This window comes from Equus przewalskii, chromosome 14 (genome assembly GCF_037783145.1).
Source record: "Equus przewalskii isolate Varuska chromosome 14, EquPr2, whole genome shotgun sequence".
NCBI classification, from domain to species: Eukaryota; Metazoa; Chordata; class Mammalia; order Perissodactyla; family Equidae; genus Equus; species Equus przewalskii.
In genome coordinates this window covers 67,321,728-67,336,863 of record NC_091844.1, presented here as the reverse complement: position 1 = coordinate 67,336,863, position 15,136 = coordinate 67,321,728, and the positions used below count along the sequence as shown (strand labels likewise).

General features: G+C 45.7%; 1 long non-coding RNA gene across 3 annotated transcripts; it reads right to left on the bottom strand.

The window, feature by feature from the left end:
- Positions 1-349: 349 nt before the first annotated feature.
- On the bottom strand, positions 350-13,651 carry LOC103549420 (uncharacterized). 3 transcript variants are annotated; one of them, XR_011526151.1, is made up of 5 exons: positions 13,560-13,651; positions 12,722-12,805; positions 12,256-12,426; positions 906-956; positions 350-581 (listed from the first exon to the last, which is right to left on the bottom strand). It is a non-coding gene; the product is annotated as an uncharacterized lncRNA (long non-coding RNA). The 3 variants fall into 3 exon arrangements; XR_011526149.1 differs by having other exon boundaries at positions 12,583-12,730; positions 13,550-13,642; XR_011526150.1 differs by having other exon boundaries at positions 13,541-13,636.
- Positions 13,652-15,136: the final 1,485 nt, after the last annotated feature.

Genomic DNA, 15,136 nt, shown 5'->3' with positions numbered 1-15,136 from the left:
GATCCTAGCAAACCCTCATCATTTGCCAAACCTAATTACGATGTGGACACAGGAATTTTTTGGCCACCTTCCTCAGAATCCACCTCCACAAATGGGTCACTCCTCCTTGTCCCAGTACCTACCTCATCCCCACTTCCATTGCTAAGAATCCAGCCTGTCTTCCAGCCCAGCCCATCGAGCCACGACTATTCAGAGGTGCAGACAGTGACGGTGATGTGGCTGCAAGGACTTGACACATTATTTAGCATCAATGTGTAAAACATGTAGAACTTTCACTGCCTGACAGTAAACACAGAATTACAGAATTTAATCACAGCACTGGGACAATTAATGATTTTTCACCAATAACTTTTCATTACATGATTTATTGATTTTAATATGACACATCTAACTCAGGGACTCCAGTCCCTGACCACATGTAGTATTGATTTATCTTCCCGTTGCTGAAATGACAAAGCACTGGGAGGCAGACATGTGAAACATGGCCTGAAAGCCCAGTGAGGTTGACAGTGCGTGTGGCGTAACATCCAGCTGTACCCCTCATGGGAGGTGATGCCCTCACATCGCCATGGTCAGGAGTGCTGGAAGATGGGAAGGAGAAGTATAAGAGGGGCCGGGCATAGTGAACAGTGAATGGAGAACTCAAATTGCTCATTGACAGTGTTTGCTCATGCAAGGCAGCCATGAAGGGCATTACCAAATAATGGGGCAGGACGCGATAACTCATTGACAGCCAGCAGCTTAGAATCTTTGGCCTGTACCCAAGAGCATAAGAGCACCTGGCTGAGACCAGCATCGACTCTGACCCAGCCCGCACATTAGGCACTGGCATGCCTAACCCGGCCTGCCTATCCCAGCTGGCTACTCCACCCTCCTCCTCAGTGGGGCCCCACCAGCTTCCTTACCTGCTATCCTTGGTTGGCCATGGCTCCTCTTTCTGGATGGGACTTCTCCTCCTAGGATGCAACATACACTGGAAAGATGCCTTAGGGCCTCTTCAAAGCCAATACCCCAGACAGGCCAGGACATACCTCCCCAGCCTCCCCACGACTCTCATTGCAACCCAGAAAGACTGCCAGCTCTTGCTTACTACCCTTTTCAACGTTCACCTGGGCTCCTTCTAGAGCTGTGTTTCTCAGAATCACCTGGAGAGCTTGTTAAAACACAGATTGCTGGGATCCACCTAACTTAGTAGGCTTGGAGGGAATCTAAGAATTTGCATTTCTAACAATTCCCAAGTGACGCTGATGCTGCTGGTCCCAGGACCACCTTTGGTGAACCACTGCACTAATGAGTGGCTGAGAGTGCTTTGAATCAGTGGAAGGCACAGCCAGCACTTCCCCATCCTACAAAACTTGCCTATCCTGAGCCCAAGACGGAACCAACCAGACAGGAAAATAAGTAAACAGCTCTGCTCTCTCACCCAATATGAGACATTGTTCACCCTGGGCAGACGCATGGCTCTAATATTGTCCTTGAGTTTGTTTTGGGGCAATCAGCAATTAAAGGAGACTTTTATGGCGCTTTAATAACACACCATGTGGGATGGGCCCCAACACCTCTCACTGAAATCAAGGCAGCTGCAGATTCCAGGTTCTTAGCCTGGCAACTGACAGGGGCCAGAGTGGTGGCCGGATGTCGGGCAGCCCCACCTGGGGAAGGCATGCTCTGAAGTTCCTCTATGGGCCTTCCCCGAGTTGCTGCTTCCTCCTGAAGCAGGCCTCCAGAACTTCATTCATTTACAAAGCCAAAGGAATGTGGAGGTCCACACACTGGAGGTAGCGTGATTCAGCAGTCTGCTCTGGCCTCCCGCATTCTGGGGCAGAGAACACTAGGCTTGGAGTGAAGGAACACAGGTTCCAGGCCTGCTCATCCCTAACTGCATATGTGACCTCAAGCAGCGAGTGTCTCACTATTACTGAATCTGTTATTTCTTCTGTCAAGCGAAAAAAATGAATCCGTCCTGTCTAATTTATAAGGTTATCACAAATGGCATAATGATGCTGTATGACATTATTTATTTTTATTAGTATTGTTGTTATTTTTTTCTAGGACAGGATTATTTGCCCAAAAGCAGCTTCACAACTATTCTGGGACACTTTCCTGAGCCCCTCCCTCCTATATTTTTTGTCCGATGGTATCTGTTTATTCATCAAACACTGTTTGAGCCTCTTCTCCTTGCCAAGCCCTGCACCAAATACCGCACTCCAAAAATGAAGCTGACAAGATTCTCAGCCTTAAAGAGCTGTCAGCCTGGTGGGAGTGCTCGCGAGTGTCAAACAACCCCCTTCCAGCGGATGTGTTGATAGGAGGCTGTGGGGAGGGCAGAGGGCGGAGGGCGCTCTGAAGCACAGGTGAGGCCTGAGGCAGAGACAGTTCCCACCCAGTATTTGTTCTTCCTTCTTTCTTAGTAACAGAACTCCCAATTTTTAGTTTGATATAGGACCACCCAGAGTAAAGACTATATTTTCCATTCTCCCAGGCAGCTAAATGTGACCATGTGACTAAGTTCCTGCCAATGAAATGTAATTGAGAATGGTATGGGGATACTTTTAGAAAACTTCCTTAAACAGCAATTGGCATGTGCCCTTTCCCCTTACCCCTTCCTCCATCCTGTTGCCTGGAATGCAGAGGTGTTGGCTAGAAGTCCAGCTGGATCTTAAACCACGAGGATAAGGATGTTCTTGCGATGAGAGAGCAGTGAACTGGAAGGGATCTGGATCCCTAACAGCTTTGTGTACCAGTCCTGGGCTGCCCATCTCCAGAAATCATTAACACGAGGGAAAGGAAATGTCTGTCTCATTTTTAAGGCACCGTTATTTTGGCTTTTCTGACATATGCAACTGAGCCTAATTCCAGCTAATTCAAGGCCAGATTGTGAGTGGCCTGAGGACTTGGACTTTATTTTATAGGCAAGAAAGAGCTATAGACAGTTTATAAACTGTGGAGTAACTTGATGTGGAGAGAAAAAGGAAGAAAAAATAAAAATGACCCAAGATGTAAAGAGATTGTGGAAACTTATTTCTGTTGATAGAAATTAGGAACTCCAGTTTAGAGGGAAGGGTGATGAGCACGGTTTTAGACTTGTGGATTTTGAGGCAACTGCAACGATTCCATGTTAAAGAATCCAAAAGGCAGCTCGGTTAGAAGTGAATCTTGACAGAGAGGTAAAGACCAGAGCTAGAGCTTTGAAATCACTCACGTAAAAGTAATAGCTGACATACTACAACATGGATGAAACCTGAGGAGGTTATCCTAAGTGAGATAAGCTGGTCACAAAAGGACAAATACTGAATGATTCTGCTTATATGAGGTACAGAGAGCCATCAGATTCATAGAGACAGAATGTAGAATGGCGGTTGCCGGGGCTGGGGGAGGGGGAAATGGGGAGTTAGTGTTTAATGGGAAGAGAGTTTCAGTTTGGGAAGATGAAAAAGTTCTAGAGATGGATAGTACCAAGGGTTGTACAACAATGTGAATGCATTTAACACCACTGAACCATACCATGGTTCATAAAAATGGTTAAGATGGTAAAATATACATACATACATACATACATACATACATACATGAATAAATAAAGGAAATATCTAGTAACTTTTTTTAAAAAAGTAATAGCTGAAACCCCGAGAGTAGATGAGGTTTCCCAGGAAAGAGGGGAAAGTGAGAAACAAGGGCAGACCTTTGAGGAACAAGAAGGAAACTGATCTAAAGAAAGAGAGACAAGGGCGTGGGCGAAAGGGCTAAAGTGGCACAAATATATGGTGACAGATAAAAATTAGACTATTGGTGGTGAGCATGATGTAGTCTATACAGAAACTGATAAATAATAACATACACCTGAAATTTCACAATGTTATAAATCATTATGACCTCAATAAAATAATTTTTTTAAAAAAGGAAAGAGAGATAGTTGGACTGAAAGGTGGGAGGAGAGGAAAGAAAGACCCTGTGTTACAAAAGCCAAAGAAGGAGAGAATTTGTGACATGATTAGGAAACTTTTGGAAAGTAGCAATGCCAGAGAGAGAGAAGGAGAGATTATTCAACAAAGTCTAGCCAAACTGTTTTGCTAACAAAGGAGTCTCTGAGCCAGCATTCAGTTCAAGCCTGGAACTGCAGGTGGTGACCATCTAAATTGGATTTTCCAAAGCTGGTGGAAGAAAACGGCATGTGCAGCAAGACTGGGCGTGCATGAAGAACAACTCAGGCGCCCACGCCACTGTAATCACTTTCAAAGCAAAAGACTGCCTGACAGGAAGCACAATGGAGAATCCGTCAAATCAGAAGTCAGTTTCTGAGCTACGGTAGAAATTCAGAGAAATGCAGAGTAAAAAATGCCTGCAGCAGGCTAAGGGAAATGCCAAGGAGGAAGGCGATAAATGGTCCCAGAGAGAAGGGATTCTAGAGAAGAATCGTCACTGACGTGAAACTGCTCACTCCTCTTTGAGTCAGTCTGGGGAGGTGACTTTTAACACTTGGTCCATCTGTGGTCACTTTAAGAACTGAAGCGTGTGAAAACAAAGCCTTAGCTTAATGTCTGGGAGCAGAATTCCTCTTAGGGAGGAAACTGTTTTCCCATAGGAAAGTACCCTTATAAACCTTCAGATAGCAGGTATGGCTGGAGGCAGAGGTCAGTAGGAGACAAGCTAACAAAAGAGAAAGTTAAACAGCTGCGTCAGTGGAGGGGTGAGAGAACAGAGAGGAGGAACTGCAGAGTCCCCAGACAACTTCTGAGAAGAGAGGGCTCTTCTAGTCCACTGTGATCTGTAATGAAAGTCTGCTCCTTCTGTCTTCTCAAACTTTTTGAGGCTTAAGTACAAAGTAAAGGAATAAAGGATGAATTCCATGTTGGCACAACACCACGGTAGCAATAAAGGGAGAGGCCCAAGGCAAGAGCAAAGAACAAGAACTCCCTGGAGACAGGAAGCTGGAACCTGAGTGACCACGAGAATGGGAGCGGGAAGACCCCAGGCAACATCTGGTATAGATTACTATAAAGGACTGGCTTCACAAATAGCTGTGCTGAGGCTCGGGGCTGTTGTAGGAGCCAAACAATCTTTCTTAGCAATTTACCACTTGTGTCCTTATTCTGTCTCCTTCAATCCTATGTTACAAGTTGCAAGGATGAGGGGGTGGTACACAGTGTCATGTGAAACTGAGAGATCAAAGAAAAAGAGAACTAAGGAAAGGTCATCAGATTTGCAAAACAGCAAGTCACTGATGATCTTGGACAGGGAATTTTTGGCAGGAGTGGGGCCAAGGTCACTACATGCAGTGGTGCAGATTGTGCACTGCACAAAGGGTACCCATCTTCAGGGCACTACTGCCTTCCTAGTCACCATAGAATGGATGTTCATGACAATTTTCCTTCCAAAAGGAGAAAAGTGCCTTGAGGAATGAACCCCTTTTCTTCTTCTTCTTCTTTTCTTTTTTTTTTTTTTTTAGCCCTGAGCTAACTACTGCCAATCCTCCTCTTCTTGCTGAGGAAGACTGGAGCTAACATTTGTGCCCATCTTCCTCTACTTTATAAATGGGGCGTCCACCATAGCATGGCTTTTGCCAAGTGGTGCCATGTCCACACCGGGGATCCAAACCAACGAACCTCGGGCCGCCAAGAAGCGGAATGTGAGAACTTAACTGCTGCTCCACCAGGCCAGCTCCATGAGTTCCTTTTCTTAATTGGCACAAAGCACCTGATGGGCCAGCAGCAGCCTTGGTGGGAACAGAAGGCAGATGGTAAGAAGGTTATGAATGAGTTGCTAGTGAAGAAATGAAAGCCATGTAATTGGAGCTCCTATGTAGGACGTATTATTTTTATCTATTGCCATATAATAAATTACTTGAAAATTTAGCAGCTTAAAGCAACAAACATTCATTATCTCACAGCTCTGTAAGTCAGGAACCCAGGAGCAGTTTAGTTGAGGGATGCTGGCTCAGGGTCTCTCATAAGGCTGCAGTAAAGCTGTTGGCTGGGGTTGTGGTCATTTCAAGACTTAACTGGGGCTGAAGGATCCATTTCTAAGTTTACTCATGGGGAAGTTAGCACGCCTCAGTTCCTCAAGGCTGATGGGCTGAGGGTCTCAGTTCCTTGCCACGCCATGTGGGCCTTTCCATAGAGTTGCTCACAGCATGGCAGTTTGCTTCCCCCAAGGTGAATGAGCTGAGAGAGAGAAATAAAGAGAAAAAAGATGAGGAAGGTAAAGGAAAGGAGGGAAAGGGAGGGGAAGGAATGGGAGGAGGGAAACAGAGGGGAGGGGAAGGGAAGGGAAGGGACGAGAGGAGAGGAGAAGAGAAGAGGGAAAAGTGGATGTCCAATATAGAAGCCACAGTCATTTTATAACCTAATCTCGGAAGTGACAGCCCACCCTTTTTGCTGTATTCTGTTCTTAGAATATATCCATAAGTCCAGCCCTCATTCAAAGGGAGGGGATTACACAAGAGGGTGAATAGTGGGAGATGGGGATCATTGGAGGCCATCTTAGAGGCCGCCTATCAGGATATAAAGGCTCAACCACTCTTTCAGAGAGAGGGCAAAATCTTTCTCTCATCCTAGGTGTGAAATTACTAAGACACAAACAGGATTGGGGAAAAGTTCTAAGCTCATTTGAAGCAGGGACCAGAGTGTGCTCCAGTTAGTGACACAGTGGCTGAGTCAAGCTAGATGGCAGAAATAATTGCCATTGGCTGCCCCTCAGCAGGAGCCTGCTCATCTGCTTCAAAGGGCTTTGGATTTGGTGCCCAAGCGAGTTGTCTGCGTCTACCTCATGTGGTTATGAAGAAAGTTCATGAATGCCAACAAAGGTTTCTAATGCAGAGGAAGAGCCCATGCAAAAATCGAAAGAGGGATTCAAAGAAAACAAAGGGCCTCATAGGCCAGTTTTGTTTCTGCTTTCTGTGTGGGCAGACCTGTTATGCAGAAGTGTGAAGGGAAGGAAAAACTCACCAGATCAGCCAGTAACAAGCAGTGCCTGATGCCAGCACCTCCAATATCTGGGGCTGTCCAGCCTCCCTAGACAGCTGGACTTGAGGCTGCCAACTATCCCTAGATACACAAGTCCTATGTGGAGAGCTGTCCCTGATCTCGCCCAGACGCACACCCACCATGAGAAGTGCTATGCTTTCTTTTAAACTTCTAGAGTACAGAGAAACACAGGGATGAAAGAGACGTATTCCCAACTTGGAACATACTGTTAGACGACAGCCAACTCTTGTGGATTCTTTTAGAGGTTCTTGGAATTTCTGAACCACTCTGGAGTTGACTCAATTCATAAATATTTATTGAGGGCCTGTTATGATGTTGAGTCAGTTCCAGACCATGGGTTGCCTCAAATGAAGTGGGTCAGGAAGAAACAGAATTAGGAGGTAGGCCAAGCTGGTGGGCATGGTGGCAGGAAGTTGTCTTGCCAGAGATTTCAGTTGGGGATCAGTTCGTTGGGGAAGGAGATGTGCAGTTACCATGAACCCAAATATCAAAGTCAAGGGCAGAGACTGACATGAGATCAAAGGGAAGACACACGTAAGACAGAACCTACGTAAGACAGCCAAGGCTAATGCTCAACAGTTCCGAGTGAACTGGGAAAACATGGCTAGTTCTGTTCAGAGAGCAGAGGCCAGGAGCCAGCATCCATTCCTGCAAAGAGAGGCCACGTCTGACTTGTTCAGCATCCTATCCCCAATATCTGGCACAGTGATAAATTCAGAGGCTCAGGCGAAGCAGGAGAACACAAGGGTGTGGTCATCCATGTAGACACCCATAAGTCAAGATTTGGGGTCCAACTTGGGCATCAGGAAAAAGCAAGGAATAGTGTTCAGACTCAGAAGCTGGGAAAGGCAGCTCAGGAGCCAGAACAGGTGGGTGGAGCCACTTAACAGCCCAACCAAGTTATGAATGCCGATTCCAGGGCATTCTCAGGATTAATTGTAGAATTGATTAATGCCAGGATTAATCATTTTAAGCAGCCTTCTTGCTTCTGTTAGACTGAGGTCTGAACCATGTCTATCTTGCTTATTGGGTATCCCCCGGCCTGGCACAGGGCCTGGTATGAAATAGGTGCTCAGTAAACATGTGTTGAGGAAAGTTCTCCCAGAGAAAAGTGGGAATCTGCAGGGGGTGGGGGGAACACAGATAGCACCCAGAGAGCAGAGGTCAATACAGAAGTAGAGATTTTTTTTCTTCGAGGTGGTAGGGAATGAGGGGGAGCCAACAGAGTCCAGATTTCAGACTGAGAGCAAGCAGTAAGAGGCCAACCTTCTATTCCACGTTCCTCACCCCGTCACTCTCCTGGCCCTCCTTCAGAGTAGCCATTCACCTTTCCCAGGGCCTAATCTCCAGCCTGTGGATATGTGTAAGAAGAAAGCAAGCTAACAACTTCACCATGAGACTATGAACTCTGCCCTCTACCCATCACTAGGTGGGTGGCGTTGAGCAAGTCATTAACCTGTCTCTATTATAGCTTCAAACTATTTCCTCATCTGTACTGACCAGAAGGTTTTCAGTTTGATATAGTCCCACTTGTTTAGTTTTGTTTTTGTTGCCTTTGCTTTTGGTGTAAAATCCAAAAAGTCATTGCCAAGACCAATGTCAAGGAGCTTACTCCCTATGTTTTCTTCTAGGGGTGTTACAGTTTCAGGTTTTATGTTCAGGTTTTTAATCCATTTTGAGTTGATTTCTGTGTATAGTTTAAGTTCATTCTTTCACATGTGGATATCCAGTATTCCCATCACCATTTATCGAAGCAACTATCCTTTCTCCATTGTATATTCTTGGCTCCTTTGTTGAAAATTAATTGACCATATATGTGTAGGTTTATTTCTGAGCTCTCTGTTCTGTTCCGCTGGTCTATGTGCCTGTGTTTATGCCAGTATCATACCGTTTTGATTACCATAGCTTTGTAATATAGTCTGAAATCAGGAAGTGTGATGCCTCCAGGTTTGTTCTCCTTTCTTAAGGTTGCTTTGGCTATTTGGTCTCTTTTGTGGTTCCATACAAATTTTAGGATTTTTTCTATTTCTGTGAAAAATGCCATTGGAGTCTTGATAGGTATTGCATTGAATCTATAGATTGCTTTGGGTATTTGGCCATTTTAACAATATTAATTTTTCCAATCCACGAGCACAAAATATCTAAAGGAAATCATCAACAAAATGAAAAGGCAACCTATGGAATGGGAGAAAATATTTATAAACCATATATCCAATAAGGGGTTAATATCCAAACTATGCAAGAAACTCACACTACTCAATAACAAGAAAACAAATAACCCAATTAGAAAATGGGCAAAGTATCTGATTAGACATTTTTCCAAAGAAGACAGACAAATGGCCAACAGGTACATGAAAAGGTGCTCAACATCACTAATCATCAAGGAACTGCAAATCAAAACTGCAATGTGATATCACCTCACACCAGTTAGGATGGCTATTTTCAAAGACAAACTGATAACAAATGCTGGTGAGGTTGTAGAGAAAAGGGAACCCTTGTACACTGCTGGTGGCAATGTAAACTGGTACAGCCACTGAGAAAACTGTATGGAGGTTCCTCAAGAAATTACAAATAGGGCCAGCCCCTATAGCCTAGTGGTTAAGTTTGGCACTCTCTGCTTCAGTGGTCTGGGTGTGGGTCCCAGGCGTAGACCTACACTGTTCTGTCAGTGGCCATGCTGTGCTGGCAGGCCACATACTAAAAAATAGAGAAAGATTGGCATGGATCTTAGCTCAGGGTGAATCTTCCTGAGAACAACAAAGAAGAAGAAATTAAAAATAGAACTATGATCCAGTAATCCCGCTTCTGGGTGTATATCAAAAGGAAATGAAACCATTATCTCAAAGACTTATCTGTACTCTCGTGTTCATTCCAGCATTATTTACAATAGCTGGAACCAACCTAAGTGTCCATCAATGGATGAATGGATTAAGAAGATGTGGTATATATATCCAATGGAGTATTATTCAGCCTTAAAAAAGGAAGGAAATTCTGTCATTTGTAACAACATGGATGAACCTAGAGGGCATTATGCTAAGTAAAATGAACGAGACAGAGAAAGATATATATTGCATAGTATCACTTATATGTAGAATCTAAAAAATATTTTAATGTTGAATTCAGAAACAGAAAGTGGTTGTCAGGGGCTGTGGGTAGGGGAAACAGGGAGAGGTTGGTAAAAGGGTACAAACTTTCAGTTACAAGATGAATAAGGTCTGAGGCTCTGATGCATAACATGGTAACTATAGTTGATAACACTGTATTATATAATGGAAATTTGCTAAGAGAGAAGAACTGAAACGTTCTCACCAAGAACAAAGGTCAATATGTGAGGTGATGGTTGTGTTAACTCACTCACTGCTGGGGGAATCCTTTCACAATGGACCTGTATATCAAATCACCATGCTGTAACTTTAAATATCTTCCATTTTTGTCAATTATATCTCAATAAAGCTGAAAAACAAGACAAAAAACTATATCCTCATCTGTAGAATGAAGGCATTAGACTAAAAAGAAGATTCTGTGGTTTCCCTTCTTTTTAGATATTCTATGATTCAATGATTCTGGTCTGTTCTCAAGAGGATATGGATGCGGATTGACCCACCATGAGAATACGCAGTGCCTCAGCTTTTACTGAGAACTGGAGTGGGCCTGGAAGAAATGCCGCACACACACCCTCTCTGTTCTGTTTCCATGGAGTCTAGTTCTCCTGGAACGCCGCGTCTGTGCAGGAAGGTGAAGCATATTTCCTGTAGGCAGCTGCTTATGTTTCCTAAGCCCTCTGGGGAAGAGGCAGCATGACAAAGCTGAACGCTCATTGGACTTGAAAATGAGAAGACCTGGATGCTGGTCCCAAACCAGGTGTGTGAGCTTGGCAGTTCAGCCATCCTCTTTGGAGCCCCATTTGCCCATTTGTCATGCACAGAATGCCTGCCCTGCCAACCTCACTAGACTGTTGGGAAAAGGCCCCTCCAAAACATTAAGTGCTAAACAGATGTGTAATATCGTTAGGGGAATCCAGTCCAAACGGCTGGTAAGACAGGAGAGAATGTGTGAGGCAAACAGTCTACAGTTTGGAAACACAAAGCCCTCCTTAAATATTTGTACATTCTAGAAAATTAAGATGAAAGCTGGACTTTGTGAATCTGTCTGGTAAGAGGCACTGTGGCATAGCTGTGGAACGAGTAAAACTGGAGCATCACAATTCCGACATTGCCATTTACGAGCTGAGTGACTGTGTGCACATAACTTCACCTCCTTTGAGTCTCAGTTTTCTCATCTATAAAATGGGTATAATCATCTTGCCCTGCCTACTTCCCAAAGTTGTCACTGGATCAAATAAGGTCCTGTTTCTAGAAATGTGGCCCACTGTAAAGGCCCTCACACCCTGGGCGTCAGTGCTTCTGAGAGTGTCAGGCACTTAGCAGGGGCTCCTAGTAATTAACCCGTCTGAGCCAGTGAGGCCCATCCCACCTGCAGCAACAGAGTAGATAGAATAGACAGGCTCCCGCATGAGACGATTTCTGGGTAACTACAAGGCTTCATCTCCCACAAAACCTTGCTCTCCTCCCCAGCCGAGAATCCTTCCCATTAGAATCACTTCTGTGGGGCACATTCAGTTGAGAGATAGCTTAAAGCTCAAGAGTGTCCCGAGCAAGGAGCAAGTAGGAGCTAGAATCCAAACTCAACTCCACATAGCAGGACCCGAGCCTCTCCAAGGGAGAGGTGCTTGTCTCTAATTCTCACGGACGGCCTGCCATATGGACCAGCACATCCCTCACCTGGAGGTTAAGAAACAAGGGATCAGCGTTTAAGTGAACACATGTTCCCTGGAACAGGAAGGTCACTCTTCTCCTGCCTCCGATTAGGAAATAGAACTCTGGGAAAATGAAATGCCAACCAGAGAATTGTGTGTGTGTTTGTGTGTGTGTAAACCTTAGTCCTTGAGGGTGTAGCAGGAGAGGGTAGTATGATGGACCCATCCAGGAAGCCCAGTGTTGGCACTGGGAGCTGGAAGACATGGGCAAATGCTGGAAATAGACCAGGACAGCAAGGCACCCATCTGGGTTCTTGGGGGAAGAGATCATGGAGGGTAGCTTGACCGGCACAAACTTGCCTGACCTCATTCTCTTGCTGAAGGGGAGTAACTGCAGTGTGTGATCTTATGTGAGGGGTCACCGGGCTCCACCCTCTAAGATGAGCCCTCAGCCTTCCCCCAAAGGGTTTGCTGGAGCTCTTTCCACCCTTCCTCATTTTGGCAACATGATCAGACCTTGAGCCCTGCTGAGTGGCTTCAGTCAACAGGAGTAAGCAGCTATAGTCACTCCAAGGTCACTGCAGCCAGATGGACTCTGGTGACCCCTGTGCTCCTCCTTTCTCTCCAGATGAGGCACTTCATTGTCTGAGGCTCGTGAATCCTCCAGGGAGTTCTGGAAACTGGACTCTGGGCAAGACAATAAACAGAGACGGCAGAACGTGCCGTTAGGGGAAGGGAAGAAGGTTTTCCTTCAGAGAGCACAGCACAGAGAGCACAGAGAGCCCAGGGTGTCACTTCCCACAAACCTTGCCAGTTCAGCCTCACAGCCAAGGGCACGCTCACCTCACAGCAGGAGGGCAGAGCTGTGGCCAGGCAGCTTCTCCAGCCTTCTAGACAAGCAGAAGGGCCACAGACAAGGGCTTTCCTTCTGGTAGAATGAAGGCTCTAACCTAACCCTTCCCTGTGGAGTCCATCTCCTCACCTTTGGAGTCTGGGAAATTATCCATAGAGAGAAGGAAGAGGAAGAAGATGTATGTGGGTCAAACTGCACACCCTCCCTGAAGCTCTGTTTTGAGAAGTGGAGAATAAAGGCTACTTATTATAAGAGGCCTTGTTGGTCTGGATGAAGGCCTAGAAGTGAATGCTTCAAAGCGTTTTCAAAGGTTCCTTCAATTTTAAGGCAAAATTGATCTGAAGGCCAAAGAGTCGCCTCTTTTCAAGAATGGATATTATGTTCATATGACAGTGCAGCTGATTCCTCTAACCCCCGTTTACAGCCCATTCACATTTCTCATGCTATTTCTGCACTTTTTGATGTGTCTGAACATCCACGGGGCATTAGGAACAAGAAACACGCAGCCTCGCTCTCCCAGTCATCTCAGTGAGTGATTCTCTGTCTTTTTAAACGGAGTTCTCCTTGGGGCTCTCATAACAGATCACCATGAAGCAGGCCACCCCTAACATTTGTGGGACCCCAGCACAAGAGTACAAACAGAGCCCCATTTACATAGGTCTAATACTTAAAAGTTATAGATCAAGCTAACAAACAAAATATGTTATACCACCCTATCTTGACAAATACATATTCACAATGACTCAGAAGGCCAAGCTCAAATTTAGAACTCTCACCCTCCTTAAATTCTGCTACACAGAGAGAGCCCCCTCACCCATAGGCTCAGCCCTGGGTTCATGGACTTCTCCTCCCCTCTCCTACTCCACCTGCCCGTGTCCCAACCCACATGCCCAAGCTCCATCCTCACACCCCACTAACAGCCACCCCTATGCCACTCTTTGTACAGACTGGGCATACTGGCTGTGACCTCTGCCTTTGGTAGGATGGCCTAGGGAAAGAGGCCTGAAGAAAGCTGGAAAAAGGCTTGGGGCCATTCAGGCAGGGAATCCTAGGTACTCTAGAGATTCTCTAGGTACCTAGACAATGTTCTAGAATTCTTTAGGTAGCCAGAGAATGTTCTAGAAGAGGTGCATGGGCTCCAGGTGCATCCCTGGGCCCTGCAAACTCCTGACCCATAGGGAGAGGCATGGCTGGAGGAGGGTCATAGTGGGGGTCCCATAAAGTTCAGGGCCCAGTGTAGGAGAGGGCATCTAAGGGCATTATTGTTACATAAAGTCTGAATCCAGGAACTCAGTGCTCACCCAGATCACGCCCCATATGACTCTGGGCAATCTACTTCAACTCTCTGGGTCCAATTTCTTCACCTGTAAAATGGAGAGTTTGAGCCAAGAATTTTGAAGTGCCTTTACAGAACTAAAATCCTATGTTTCCATTTTAAATTAAATTCCAGTAACACATATAGAGTACCTACCGTGGGCCAGGCACTGTGGTGAGTGTTTTTGCCTACATGATCTTGTTTAATCCATGATTCCATCACTCCACATCTACTTCCCAGCCAGATAAGTTTAGAGCGCTGTGCCCAGGCTGGACGACCCAAAGACTTCCAGGGATGGACACTAAAAATGATGCACTGGTAAGTCCAATGGCATCCAGGAGGGAAAATCCAAGATTCAAACAAACCCACAGTCCACCAGCAGCAGCAATCACGAGGAGCTGGCAGAGAGGTGGACACTTTGTAACAGACCAAGAGAGAATCAGTGCCTCCTGCCTAGTCTACAGGCCAGGAGGGAGCTGTTCCAGGCTGCAGTTCAGACACTATTTCATTCTCACAAAAAACTGAAAGCTCCTGGGTCATGATATTCGCTCTCAAAGGAAGAGGTCCAGGTTAGGCAAAGAGAGCAGTCGTGGGAGAAGGGAAGCTAACTGAAGGAGGCATGAAGGTCAATCTCATGATTCTTGTGTTAAGACCAAGGTGGGCCTGCAGGTGTTTGGGAACAAGGCTTCCCATCCTTTTTCCGTTTCCCTAAGATTTCCTAGAGGTTCACAGCCCCCAGTTTGTGAAAACATCTCTTCTGAAGGCTCCTGTTCTTGAGGTCAGGCTGACTCTTGTACCTCTTCTCCTTGGCTAGTTGGCTCTCCTCATGTCACGACTTACTATTTGACCTTGAGCAAGTGTCTTGACTCTCCAGGCCTCAGTGGTCTCAGCTGTAAAATGAGCCTTCTGAGGACTAAAGGAGATAATATCTGCTAAGGGCCTGGCACAGAATAAACAGTCAGTAATTGCTAGGTATTAGTATCACTTTCCTCTCAAATAGGAGAGCAAGAAAAAGAGGATAGTCAATCTGAAGCAGATCAGGCCTGCGGTTTTCCCTAAAGGACAATGTGCCATTCCTTCCCTGAGGACATGGGTCCTTGGCATGTCACACGAGGCCCAGGACAGCTTGTAGTCACACAGCAGAGCTGATCAGCCAACCACCCCGCACCTCCTGAGCCTCGTCAAATATTGATGCAGTGTATTATGTTTTCCGAACACAATACATCGCT